The sequence below is a fragment of the Eriocheir sinensis genome, unplaced genomic scaffold (assembly GCF_024679095.1).
Source record: "Eriocheir sinensis breed Jianghai 21 unplaced genomic scaffold, ASM2467909v1 Scaffold26, whole genome shotgun sequence".
NCBI classification, from domain to species: Eukaryota; Metazoa; Arthropoda; class Malacostraca; order Decapoda; family Varunidae; genus Eriocheir; species Eriocheir sinensis.
This window is the reverse complement of record NW_026111565.1, coordinates 476,219-490,627: the sequence shown is the minus strand read 5'-3', so window position 1 is coordinate 490,627 and position 14,409 is coordinate 476,219. Positions and strand designations below refer to the sequence as shown.

Sequence of the window (14,409 nt, the reverse complement as noted above, 5' to 3'; positions counted from 1 at the left end):
CTCGACCCACCTGACATAATGACCCAGTCACCGAATCTCTTTATCGAGAGCCAGATAAATACCGCTCCGTATATGTGTAATAATAATAATAATAATAATAATAATAATAATAATAATAATAATAATAATAATAATAATAATAATAATAATAATCGGTTTATTTCGGAGATAGCAGTCGTTAGGCTGAAAATGTACATATTATAATGTGTGTGTGTGTGTGTGTGTGTGTGTGTGTGTGTGTGTGTGTGTGTGTGTGTGTGTGTGTGTGTGTGTGTGTGTGTGTGTGTGTGTGTGTGTGTGTGTGTGTGTGTGTGTGTGTGTGTGTGTGTGTGTGTGTGTGTGTGTGTGTGTGTGTAATAATAATAATATGCAATTTATTTAGCAATAAGCAGCTTGAGAGCTGAAAATATACATATTATATAAGGAGAGCATTCTAAAATTACAAACTTGAAATAAACCTAGAAATAGTGTGTGTGTGTGTGTGTGTGTGTGTGTGTGTGTGTGTGTGTGTGTGTGTGTGTGTGTGTGTGTGTGTGTGTGTGTGTGTGTGTGTTTTGTGTGTGTGTGTGTGTGTGTGTGTGTGTGTGATACAGAGAGAGAGAGAGAGAGAGAGAGAGAGAGATCAATAAATATAGATATATATATATATATATATATATATATATATATATATATATATATATATATATATATATATATATATATATATATATATGTATAATAATAATAAATGGTTTAATTAGAAAAGTTCATCATAGTAATAGAAATACTAATGATTATGAAAATAAAAGTAGTAAATAACAAGTGTTAATAGCACAAAAACTGTACTAGATGATCGGCGTCACATGACCCTCCAACACACCCAACAATTTCTATTATGCAACTCGGGGTCTAAAATGGAGAATGCTGAAAAGTAAAGATGGCGCCACTGTAAATACTTGCCTGGACCACAACGGGCTGGGGCAGCCCATTAGGCCCTACTATGAAGGCCTACCGGCACCACAGGCCAAGACGTAAAAAAAAAAAAGCTGATTTTTTGTAATGCTATGTTGTAGGGATCATCAGGGCTAACAAATGTTATTATACAGTGTCATGTCTACAATGCATAGGTAAGCCAGGAAAACAACTTGAAGAAAATAACAACAACAACATTTAGAAGATAGGTAATCTGTTGATCGGCGTCTGCGACACCGAAAAAAAAGAAGTAATGGCAATAGTTAAGCTATGTACGCACACAAACAGTTTCCACTCGTGGCCCGGGCAGGAGGAAGCCTAATGTGTGACGTCATGCGACAAACTGACTCCTTACCGTCCTGAAGTGAGCAGACTGTAAAGCATATACAGATTGTGATCTAAGTGAATATATTACTCGAGTTTCATGTTAACTTCTTCACTCTGAGGCGTACGTCGCTGTGGAGAAAACGAGTCATCTTCACTTTGCTCTGAGCCCAAAAGCATTTCGCATCTGACGGGCATGTGAACAGCGAAACATTTCACTGACCCACGAGCCGATTTCGTTCACATGAGATAATGTTACACATTTTGGACCATTCTCTCTCTCTCTCTCTCTCTCTCTCTCTCTCTAAGCCTATCAAAGCTCCTCTGACCATGAAACTACCTCATAGGCGTAGAGAGGAGAGGTATGTGGTGGAATATACCCGAAATAATTAGCATGTCTATCTATTTATCTATCTATCTGTCTCTCTCTCCCTTTTCCTCGTTCTCTTTCCTTTTTCTCTTCTTCTTCTCATTCTCTTCTTCAGTCTTTGTTTATCTATCTTCCTTTTCAACGATCTACTTCTTTTTTTTCCTTCATTTTCCATCTTCCTTCCCCTCTTTCTCTCTCGTCCATTCTGTTCTTTCCCTTCTCCTCCTTCTCCTCCTCCTCCTCTTAGTAATTCCTCTTTATCCTCCTCTTCTACGAACCTCATCTCACATGTATTTCCCTTCTTGCCATCGATCTCTACTTCAATTCTCGTTCTCCTGTTCTTCTTTGTATTTCCTCCTCCTCCTCTTCCTACTCCTCCTCCTACTCCTGATCCTCTTTCAACCTTTCAGACCCTTCCTCAGCCCTTCGTAATATCCGCTATTCTTATTACACACACTGATGAGAATGAGAGACTGAGGAGTGAGCGATGCAGTGAAAAATAAAAAGAGGATCGGTGGAAGGGTGAGACGGAATAGAGTGACGGAGATGGACGCAGAACTACACATTATGAATCACAAGGGTAGAGAGGAAGGAAGGGAAGGGGAGGGAAAGGAAAGGAAGGAAAGAAGGAAAGGGAAGAAGGAAGGAAGGAAGACGCGAAGATAAAACCAGTGGAAATAAAGGAAAATGGAAATAAATCAGCTGAGAGAGAGAGAGGGAGAGAAGGAGAGAGAGGGAGGGTGAAAGATAGTACGAGAGAGAGAGAGAGAGAGAGAGAGAGAGAGAGAGAGAGAGAGAGAGAGAGAGAGAGAGAGAGAGAGAGAGAGAGAGAGAGAGAGAGAGAGTTGAGCAAACAAAGATGCTGAATTACCTCGTTCATTCAGTTCTCGTCAGTGAAGTATAGAAAAACAACCTTATTATTGCTGCCGTTCAAATTTCATTTAATATGTTTCTGTTGTCCTGCCATGATGGATGGTCTCTCTCTCTGTGGCGGATCTAGAAAATAATTTTTGGGGGTGGCACTTGGCACTCCGCTGGTGTCCGCGTTTTTTCGGTTGAATAGAGATTTTGGGTTCTATTCCCGGGCAGAGTGAGAGTTGAAATGGGCTTTCTCTCTTTACACCCCAGCCCAAGCGCCTTCGTAACAGTGGTTTCTGTGACCACCTACCACTCCTCAGGGCACCGGTTCGAGTCTAATTAGGTGCCTTCGGCGCACAGCCCACCCAACTAGTGCTCCTGTTCATCCTTCCTTTCGGGTTGGTCGATAAACCGGTGCCTAGGGACACTTGGGGAAGGTAAATTGTGGGATTCCGACGGCAAAGGACGAGTGTCCCTGGCTAGTGGATACGAGTACACCACAGGCTCAAAAGGTCAAGAAAGCGGAAACGAGCACCGATGCAACGCGCAGCAATATCGCATGCTCCGCACTTTACCTACGAGTATTACTTTATTAGGCAGACATTGTTGGCTAGACTCTCGGTTACTCATTTTTCCTATCCCATCCTGTTTTCCATATTATACTTCTAAGATATGTTAGGTTACAAGAAGAGCTTCATGAGCTTTTTTTGTGAAGTAAATGTGGAAAAGAAGCTGGAGGAGAACATTTTTGCTCCTGAGTTTCCTTACTCGATGTAATTTGTATTAGCAGTGATCTGGAAAATAAAATAAAACAAGAAATGAAAAATTCAATTCAATATAGCATAAGGGGCACAAATTCTATGACAAAAGCAATGACTAAATAAGAGAGAGAGAGAGAGAGAGAGAGAGAGAGAGAGAGAGAGAGAGAGAGAGAGAGAGAGAGAGAGAGAGAGAGAGAGAGAGAGAGAGAGAGAGAGAGAGAGTTTTTTTTTTTGTGTGTGTGTGTGTGTGTGTGTGTGTGTGTGTGTGTGTGTGTGTGTGTGTGTGTGTGTGTGTGTGTGTGTGTGTGTGTGTGTGTGTGTGTGTGTGTGTGTGTGTGTGTGTGTGTGTGTGTGTGTGTGTTTGTGAGTGTGTGTGTGTGTGTGTGTGTGTGTGTGTGTGTGTGTGTGTGTGTGTGTGTGTGTGTGTGTGCATCGAACCTAGCCGAGGTGCTGTATGGGTGTGCTTCCAGCAGCCGCCGTCGAGACAACAGCGCGGCAGTTGTAGTGGACGCGCGTGGCAGATGGGAGAGAATGCTGGAGGAGAAATACCATGAAAAACTATGGCAGGCAATTAACTGGCGCGGTGAATTAACGGCATATGATAATAGTAATGACTCTAAACCCAGTGATGACACATTCAAAACCTACTTTGAAGAAATATTCAATCCGCCAAATACTGAATATTTGGATGTGCACGAACTGTTCACGCAGGTTACCATTCCCGTGTTAGACGAACCGATCAGGCCAATAGAGATAGAAACCCAAATAAAAAGTTTAAAGCCTAACAAAGCCAGTGGCCCGGATGGCTTGCCACCAGCTTTGCTTAAGTGGCTGCCTGCTAGAAAGATTACTGTATGGTCATTGCTACTTTATTTAATTCACTGCTTATGACTGGTTTATACCCTATATACTGGTTGGATGAATGCAAAAAACGTTCCCAATTTTCAAACGTGGATCTAAGTTTGAACCTAGTAATTATAGATCTATAAACGTGATTAACAGCCTGGCCAAGGTGCACGACATGGTGTTGTGTGCTCGACTCAAACAGTGGTTCGTGCCGTACCACGAGCAGGCAGGCAGCCAGGCGGGGCGGGGTCGCACTGAACATTTACTCACACTCAGATTGTTGATGGATGTTGCGAGAAGAAGGAAGTTTAAATTATTTGTAACATTTGCCGATTTCAGCCGTGCATATGACTGTGTACCAAGGATAAATTTATTTACATGTCTAAAACAGCTGGGGTGTGGAGCGACAATGCTGTTAGCTTTAGCGCTATGTATAAGTCAGAGCTGGGCACTTCCGATCATCAGTCCGATCGTCTGATCTTCCCATCTGATCGGAACAGCACTAGACGATCGGAATGCAAAGATTGGATCATCGTTGCCAAAGGTAATCGGACTGTGGAGATCGGAACTTCACAAACTAACTTCCGATCACATAAAAAGAAAGTGGTCAACGTTGTCATGGCAACAAGTGACTGCATAATTCTTACAATTACTTTTATACATGTTGCTAAATGGTTACTTCAATAAGTTGCCTCATTTATTACTTTTATACATGTTGCGTTGTCTTTATTTATAAAAACATGCCGCCCAGACCAATGTCTATAATTACTTTTATACATGATTTATAAAATTAAGCGATAATTATTGATCGTTAATTTATTCCTACCCCCGCAACAAGAGGAGGAGGAAGGAGACAGCGCATAGTTATATTGATATTGGCCCAGACCACGGCACCAAACTAGCGCCCCATACCCTCCCATCCAAGAACTTATCTAACCTCTTCTTGAATGCATCTATCGTGTTGGCGCTCACCACATGACTCTACGTGTTCCACTCATCCAACACTCTGTTGGTAAACCAGCTGTCTTTGTTGAACCTGAACTTATCCAACTTAAAACCCATTGCTACGTGTCCTCCCGTATCCTAAGACATCCCATTCAATCTGCGCATGCGCGGGATTTGTTTACAAATAAAGGGTGGATGAATTGCGACACGGTACCGTGTCTTTGTCGACTGTCTATCGCGATATGTCCCACCATAGTTTTTTTTTTTTCTTTTTAAAAGTAAATGTTGACGTATGTTTTGAATTTGAAAATTGCTTGATATATGAAAGTTTCTTCCTGCACCCTTTGTATGTCAGTAAATGAGGTAAATGAGGTATGTCGGTAAATGTGATAAATGAAGTAACCTGCTCCCCTTGTTTGTCGGTAAATGTGAGAAATGAGATAACCTACACCCCTTGTACGTCGGTAAATGTAATAAATGAGATAACCTGCACCCCTTTTATGTCGTTATATGTGATAAATGAGATAACCTACACCCCTTGTATGTCGGTAAATGTGATAAATGAGATAACCTACACCCCTTGTATGTCGGTAAATGTGATAAATGAGATAACCTACACCCCTTGTATGTTGGTAAATGTGATAAATGAGACAACCTGCACCCCTTGTATGTCGGTAAATGTGAGAAATGAGACAACCTACACCCCTTGTATGTTGGTAAATGTGATAAATGAGACAACCTACACCCCTTGTATGTTGGTAAATGTGATAAATGAGACAACCTGCACCCCTTGTATGTCGGTATATGTGATAAATGAGATAACCTACACCCCTTGTATGTTGGTAAATGTGATAAATGAGATAACCTACACCCCTTGTATGTTGGTAAATGTGATAAATGAGATAACCTGAACCCCTTCTATGTCGGTAAATGTTATAAATAAGATAACCTACACACCTTATAAGTCGGTAAATGTGATCAATGAGGTAACCTACACCCCTTATATGTCGGTAAATGTTATAAATAAGATAACCTACACACCTTATAAGTCGGTAAATGTGATAAATGAGATAATCTGCACCCCTTGTATCTCCTGAGCTGAGAGGATAGAGGTGTGATAACAGTCAGTCGTCTCGGGAATAAACCATCGCTTATGACATCAATTACGACACACACACCCTGCCATTGTGTGTGTCTTGCTGTCATAACCGCCCTCCCTTTGCCTTGTCTATGGAAATAATTGTGAGAGGGGCACAGCTGCAAGGACTGAAACAATCGTTCACCTTAGGTCCAGACATTGAAGTTGATGAGGGAAGCTGTGGCCCTTATGGCAAAAAATATTGGCTGTGATCTCTCCCACAGGGCTCTAGCTGTTATTACAGACTCAGACAATGGATATTTCACAGTCTCCATCAAGGCCACAGCTCTAACAAAAGAGTTTGACCAGGCAGGGTGACAGCACGGAGGCACAGTTTTTAAGGACAATAGGAGGCACTCCATCAGGTCCATAAGCCTTCTGAGGATTGAGGCCAGAGAGGGCATAGAAAACATCATTTTGAAGAATCTTTATAACAGGCATAAAGGAGTCAGAGGGTGGATGAGTAGGAGGAATATGCCCAGAATCGTCCAGAGTGGAGTTTTTATAAAAGTTTTGAGAGAAGAGTTCAGCCTTAGAGATAGATGAGACGGCAGTGTTGCCATCAGGACTGAGGAGCGGAGGAAAGATGAAGAAGTGAAGTTGAGGAGATGTTTTTGGCTAGATGCCAGAAGTCACGGGAAGAGTTAGAGAAAGCAAGGTTTGACATTTTCTATTAATGAAAGAATTTTGGTTAGTCGGAGAATAGATTTGGCACGATTTCGGGCAGAAATGTAAAGTTCATAATTAGCATTAGTTTGAAGGCTCTGGTATCTTTTGTGAGCTACCTCTATCATTGACAGCACGAGAACAAGCGTGATTAAACCAAGGCTTTTTAGCGTGAGGAGTAGAGAAAGAACGAGAATGTATGCTCCATTCCAGAGACAATCACCTCTGTGATGCGCTGAGCACACACAGAGGGTCTCTATCCTGGAAGCAATAATCATTCCACGGGAATGGAAAAGTACATCCTCAGGTCGTCCCACCGAGCTGAAGCAAAATGCCAGAAGCATCGCCTCTTCGGTGGGTCCAGAGGATGTACAGGAGCAATAGGACAGGATGCAGAAATAAGATTGTGATCGGAGGAGCCCAACGGAGAGAACAGTTTGACAGAATAAGCAGAAGGGTTTGAGGTAAGGAAGAGGTCTAGAATGTTGGGCCGATCTCCAAGACGGTCAGGAATACGTGTAGGGTGCTGGACCAACTGCTCTAGGTCGTTGAGGATAGCAAAGTTGTAGGCTTGTTCACCAGGATGGTCAGTGAAAGAGGATGAAAGCCACAGCTGGTGTGGAACATTGAAATCTCCTAGGAGGGAGATTTCAGCGAAGGGAGAGTGGGTCAAGATGTGCTCCACTTTAGAATTCAAATAGTCAAAGAATTTTACATAGTTGGTAGAGTTAGGTGAGAGATAAACAGCACAGATGTATTTAGTAATAGAATGACAGTGAAGTCTTAACCAGATGGTGGAAAATTCAGAAGAGTCAAGGTCGTGGGCACGAGAGCAAGTGATGTCGTTGCGCACGTAGGCGCAACATCCAGCTTTGGATTGAAATTTAGGATAGAGATAGTAGGAGGGAACAGAGTAGAGATTGCTGTCAGTAGCCTCAGAAACCTGTGTTTCGGTAAGGAAGAGAAGGTGAGGTTTAGAGGAGGAGAGATGATGTTCCACAGAATGAAAATTAGAGCGAAGACCGCGAATGTTGCAGAAATTGAGAAGAAAGAGGTTCGAGGAGTTATCAAGACACCTCTCGGGTCGGCAGCCAGAAGGGGAGTCCTCCCTGGGGGAATTTGTGGTCCCCCCCCTATAATCATTAATGATTCATCTTCACAATACCTTGGAATCGCACAGAACATTTTTTGCAGCAACTACATCCTAGTGTGTGTGTGTGTGTGTGTGTGTGTGTGTGTGTGTGTGTGTGTGTGTAATAATAGTAATAATAATAATAAACGGTTTATTAAGTGATTGCAGCTGTAAAGCTGAAAATATACATGTTAAAATACAATATTGAAATAAAACAGAAAAAAAGAACAATGTGAAAGGGGTATAGGGGGTCTGGGGAGGTGGGGGGAGGTGAGGTGGTGGAATGCAGTGCGTTAGTGCGGTAGGAGGCGGTGTGGTTTCCCGGGTGACGGGTCAAGTGTTTAAGCCTCAGGTCAACCCCGGGTCAAAAAAGGGTCAGGTCGCAGCTGATGGCAGGGGTGCAGGTAGAAGCTGTGTCGGCCGTCACTCAGCTTAGTGATGACCTGCTAATCTCTCCAGCCGGTGAGACAAGATAGGAAGAGGTGGACCGAGAAGCGGTAGGCGTGGGAACATGTAACGTCTGCACTGCCCCATGCCACTTGCCCCAACCATGACTCCACCTGAGTGACGGGCCTCAACACTGCACTGCACCTGAACCGAATTCTCCCAGCAGCATGATGGTCGGGCTGGTGTACCTGGGGGCACTTGGGGGCCGGCGTCGGCTGGATGGTAAGGCGGCGTCGACGTCACACTGGCTTTCATCCTCTTTCACTGACCAGCCTGGTGAACAAGCCTATAGTTTTGCTATCCTTAACGACCTAGAGCAGTTGGTCCAGCACCCTACACGTATTCCCGATCGTCTTGGAGACCGGCCCAACATTCTAGACCTCTTCCTTACCTCAAACCCTTCTGCTTATTCTGTCAAACTGTTCTCTCCGTTGGGCTCCTCCGATCACAATCTTATTTCTGCATCCTGTCCTATCGCTCCTGTACACCCTCTGGACCCACCGAAGAGGCGATGCTTCTGGCATTTTGCTTCAGCTCGGTGGGACGACCTGAGGATGTACTTTTCCGATTTCCCGTGGAATGATTATTGCTTCCAGGATAGAGACCCCTCTGTGTGTGCTCAGCGCATCACAGAGGTGATTGTCTCTGGAATGGAGGCATACATTCCTCGTTCTTTCTCTACTCATCACGCTAAAAAGCCTTGGTTTAATCACGCTTGTTCTCGTGCTGTCAATGATAGAGAGGTAGCTCACAAAAGGTACCAGAGCCTTCAAACTAATGCTAATTATGAACTTTACATTTCTGCCCGAAATCGTGCCAAATCTATTCTCCGACTAACCAAAAATTCTTTCATTAATAGAAAATGCCAAAAACATCTCCAACTTCACGTCTTCATCTTTCCCTCCACTCCTCAGTCCTGACGGCAACACTGCCGTCTCATCTATCTCTAAGGCTGAACTCTTCTCTCAAACTTTTTCTAAAAACTCCACTCTGGACGATTCTGGGCATATTCCTCCTACTCATCCCCCCTCTGACTCCTTTATGCCTGCTATAAAGATTCTTCAAAATGATGTTTTCTATGCCCTCTCTGGCCTCAATCCTCAGAAGGCTTATGGACCTGATGGAGTGCCTCCTATTGTCCTTAAAACTGTGCCTCCGTGCTGTCACCCTGCCTGGTCAAACTCTTTCGCCTCTGCCTGTCAACATCTACCTTTCCTTCTTGCTGGAAGTATGCCTAAGAGGGGTGACCGCTCCAATCCCTCAAACTACCGTCCTATAGCTTTACTTTCTTGTCTATCTAAAGCTTTTGAATCAATCCTTAACCGGAAGATTCAAAAGCACCTTTCCACTTCTGACCTTCTATCTGATCGCCAGTATGGGTTCCGCAAGGGGCGTTCTACTGGTGATCTCCTAGCCTTCTTAACTGACTCTTGGTCATCCTTTCTTAGCCGTTTCGGTGAAACTTTTGCTATTGCGCTGGACATATCAAAAGCTTTTGATAGGGTCTGGCACAAATCTTTGCTTTCCAAACTACCCTCCTACGGTTTCTATCCTTCTCTCTGTACCTTTATCTCCAGTTTCCTTTCTGACCGTTCTATTTCTGCCGTGGTAGACGGTCACTGTTCTTCCCCTATATCTATTAACAGTGGTGTCCCACAGGGTTCTGTCCTATCTCCCACTCTTTTTCTGTTGTTCATTGATGATCTTCTTTCCAAAACGAACTGTCCTATCCATTCCTACGTCGATGATTCCACTCTGCATTACTCAACTTCTTTTAAGAAGACCCACCCTTCAGGAACTTAACGACTCAAGGCTGGAGGCTGCAGAACGCTTAGCCTCAGACCTTACTATTATTTCCGATTGGGGCTAGAAGAACCTGGTGTCCTTCAACGTCTCAAAAACACAGTTTCTCCACCTATCCACTCGACACAATCTTCCAAACAACTATCCCCTATTCTTTGACAACACCCAGCTATCACCTTCCTCAACACTAAACATCCTCGGTCTATCCTTAACTCAAAATCTCAACTGGAAACTTCATATCTCATCTCTTACTAAATCAGCTTCCTCAAGGCTGGGCGTTCTGTACCGTCTCCGCCAGTTCTTCTCCCTTGCACAGTTGCTGTCCATATACAGGGGCCTTGTCCGCCCTCGTATGGAGTATGCATCTCATGTGTGGGGGGGCTCCACTCACACAGCTCTTCTGGACAGAGTGGAGGCTAAGGCTCTTCGTCTCATCAGCTCTCCTCCTCATACTGAAAGTCTTCTACCTCTTAAATTCCGCCGCAATGTTGCCTCTCTTTCTATCTTCTGTCGATATTTCCACGCTGACTGCTCTTCTGAACTTGCTAACTGCATGCCTCCCCCCCTCCCGCGGCCCCGCTGCACTCGACTTTCTACTCATGCTCATCCCTGTACTGTCCAAACCCCTTATGCAAGAGTTAACCAGCATCTTCACTCTTTCATCCCTCACGCTGGTAAACTCTGGAACAATCTTCCTTCATCTGTATTTCCTCCTGCCTACGACTTGAACTCTTTCAAGAGGAGGGTATCAGGACATCTCTCCTCCCGTATTTGATCTTGCTTTCGGCCATCTCTTTTGTTTCTTTTTTAGGAGCAGCGAGTAGCGGGCTTTTTTTTTATTATTGTTTTCTTTTTTTGTGTGCCCTTGAGCTGCCTCCTTTGTTGTAAAAAAAAAAAAAAATTCTACTCTTCATTGTCCTCACGGCATCAAAAACGCACTGCACTCACTTTCTCTCACCATGATTAAACTTGATGTCACAAAAGTTTCTTACAGTGTTGGGTTATTGATGAAAAGGGAGATGGGGATGGAGGGGAAGGGGAGAGGCCAACAGGCTGGCCCCAGGCTGCTCCATTCGGAGCGCCGTGACCCATGTCTGACCTCGGTCAGGTCTGGGCCACACACCTGTGTGTGTGTGTGTGTGTGTGTGTGTGTGTGTGTGTGTGTGTGTGTGTGTGTGTGTGTGTGTGTGTGTTAACACAATAAAGAGAGCAGCACGGCGAGTAATGGAATCAGGGCCCCTCCACCACCAAGATAATTAGTTTACACAAATTTTCTCTCCATATGCTAAAGTCTACTGCAAGCAGGTAACGGAAAGGAAGCAAAGTGCCTTTGCATTGATGGAGCTTGGGTAGTGTGTCAGCCACGTGGCCCATGACAAGTATATCAAGGCTCATGACGTTGAGGAGGCAGCGTCCCTCCTACAGGCAAGGGTCAGGCGATGAAGGGATTTGTAGGTAAGAGAAAGGCTTCCCCAACTGCTGCCGATAATGTTTTACAGCGATAAGTATTGTTAAATCCATCCATCACAGCAGCAGCACTCAGAGAGAAGCACCCAGACTTGTTTGTAGTCTCTCAGTACCCTCTGAGCGCTGCCGCCTCTCATGGTTGTCAGCAGTCCGCCTTGACACGCCTATATCACAGGCTGCGTGGGTTACTGAGTGCCTGTAGTGAGACAGTGGCTGATCGAAAGGCTTATGATAATCTCCTGTCACCGTCTTACGGCGCATTCCAACGGCTGGTGACCAAATTAAGGTAAAGTATAAGGGCGTAATGGTAGGTTGGCGATACCTGTTGATGTAGACACAAACTGTCTCTTATTTTTTTTTTTTCCGAGCTCGTTGGCTGCTGGCTCCCTGCTGGCTGTTAGAGGATGGTGTGCAGGTCTGACACAAGTGTGCTCAGTTTCATTCATGGCTGTGAAATAGAAATACACAAGGGAGAGTGTGGTAGCGTTTGAAAAGCGCGGCGAAAACAGGGCCAAAAATGGCGTCTAAATCTTAGGTTGTCGGGGCGCTCTCTATCAAGGGACTCTAACTTTCCCAGCACTCCCCGCCACAGCCAGTTAATGCTGCTCTCAACAAGGTGGTGAACATCACTCCCCTCTCTCACATCTTAACCTGTTGCCCGCCACCTCCACCACTTGCTTCTTACCTGCCCGCGCTAATGACTCACAGAAGGAGAGAAAGAATGAATGTATTTGGAGTGATAGAGTGACGGAAGGATGGAAAGATGAAAGAAAATAAAGAAAATCAGGAGGAAGAAAAATGATCCAGCCGCGCTAATGACCAAGAGAGAGAGAGAGAGAGAGAGAGAGAGAGAGAGAGAGAGAGAGAGAGAGAGAGAGAGAGAGAGAGAGAGAGAGAGTATAGGTGTATTGCTCCGAGTGATAAAAGGAGAACGTTTAGGGAAATGAAAGAGTCCCAATAGCTTTACTTATATTTATTCTCTTTTCATTTCAACAGGATACGACCATGAAAGAGAGGAATAAGTACTGTTTTTATTTCCTTTTTTTTTTTTGGTGAACGGCTGGGAAGAAAAAGAAGGGAGGTTTTTTATGCAGTTTAAGAAAGAGTAACAAAAATGAAGAAAGAAAAAGAAGGAAAAAATGTCCCAAATGACGAAGACTGAGAAAAAGAAGGTTGTAATTATTTTGATTTATTTGTATTTCTTGTTTTTATTTGTATACTCCAATTATACGTATTAATATATATTTTTTCTTTTTTTTTCAGGTGATGTGTTGCTTCTTTTCGCCTTGTTCCAACGTCAGGTAGGATATTTGTTTTATTTTTTTGCAGATAATTTTCATTTGTTTTTTTCTGTTTTTCCATATTTATTTTCAAGTGTCTGCATACTGTTCCCTACTGCTACCGTTTTCTCTCATTTTATTTCACATTTTTCATTTGTGTTATAACTCATTTTCTTCATATAATCTCTTTTTTCACATATTTTTCTAATTTTCTACATATTTTTCTCTTTTTCTACCCATTTTTCTCATTTTCTATATATATGTCACATTTTTTACGCATTATCATTTCAACGGATTTTTCTCATTTTCTACATATTTGTCTCATTTTCTACGCATTTTTTCATTTTCTACGCATTTTTCTCATTTTCTACATATTTTTCTCATTTGCTACACATTTTTTCATTTTCTACACATTTTTCTCATTTTCTACACATTTTTCTCATTTTCTACACATTTCTCTCATTTTCTACGCATTTCTCTCATTTTCTACGCATTTTTCTCATCTTCTACGCATTTTTCATTTTCTACGCATTTTTCTCATTTTCTACATATTTTTCTCATTTGCTACACATTTCTCTCACTTTCTACGCTTTTTTCTCATTTTCTACGCATTTTTCTAATTTTCTACGCATTTTTCTAATTTTCTACGTATTTTTCTCATTTTCTACATATTTTCTCATTTTCTACGCATTTTTCTAATTTTCTACGCATTTTTCTCATTTTCTACGTATTTTTCTCATTTTCTACATATTTTCTCATTTTCTACGCATTTTTCTCAATTTTTTACGCATTTTACTCATTTTCTACGCATTTTTCTCTTATTAACATTTATTTTCATTTGATTTTTTTTCTCAATTTTTGCATTTATTTTCGCTTCTTTTTACATGTTTTTAGTTTCCTTCTTTTTTTTCGCTTTTTTTTCGCAAATATTTTCCGTTTTCTCCAAAGTATTTTCTCAATATATCACACTTATCTTAATACATTTTCATCTTTTTCCTCCTCCTCCTCCTCCTCCTCCTCTTCCTTCTCCTTCTCCTCTTCCTCCTCCCGTCGAGGGGGATCACGCCCCTGGAAACTGACTCAATATGCGACCAAGAAGTGAAAAAGTATTTGGACAAACTCGACACGAACAAGTCAACGGAACCTGACAGTTTCTCCCCTTCGGCTATTAAAAGAGCTTAAACAACAAATACTTCAGCCACTCACTAACATATTCAACCGGTCAGTACAACTCAACAAGGTCCCAGAAGACTTGAAAATGGCGAACGTAACACCGACTTTCAAGAGAGGAGACGAAAGCGTTGCTACTACAGGCCCATAAGTTTGACATCAGTGGCGGGAAAAATTCTCGAAAAGATTATTAAAGACAGACTAATTACGTTTCTAGAAGACAATCATGTAATATCCGACACCCAGCA

At 42.7% G+C, this 14,409-nt stretch overlaps 1 long non-coding RNA gene across 2 annotated transcripts in view; it reads left to right on the top strand.

The window, feature by feature from the left end:
- LOC126991321 (uncharacterized) overlaps positions 1 to 13,056 on the top strand; it is a 50,434-nt gene extending 37,378 nt beyond the window's left edge. Inside the window, exon 3 of one of the 2 annotated variants that reach the window (XR_007745404.1) lies at positions 12,975 to 13,056. This is a non-coding gene — a long non-coding RNA (uncharacterized LOC126991321). Of the gene's footprint in view, positions 1 to 8,453; positions 8,669 to 12,974 lie in introns of those variants that run through there. The other variant, XR_007745403.1, reaches the window with a different exon arrangement.
- The last annotated feature ends 1,353 nt before the right edge of the window (positions 13,057 to 14,409 follow it).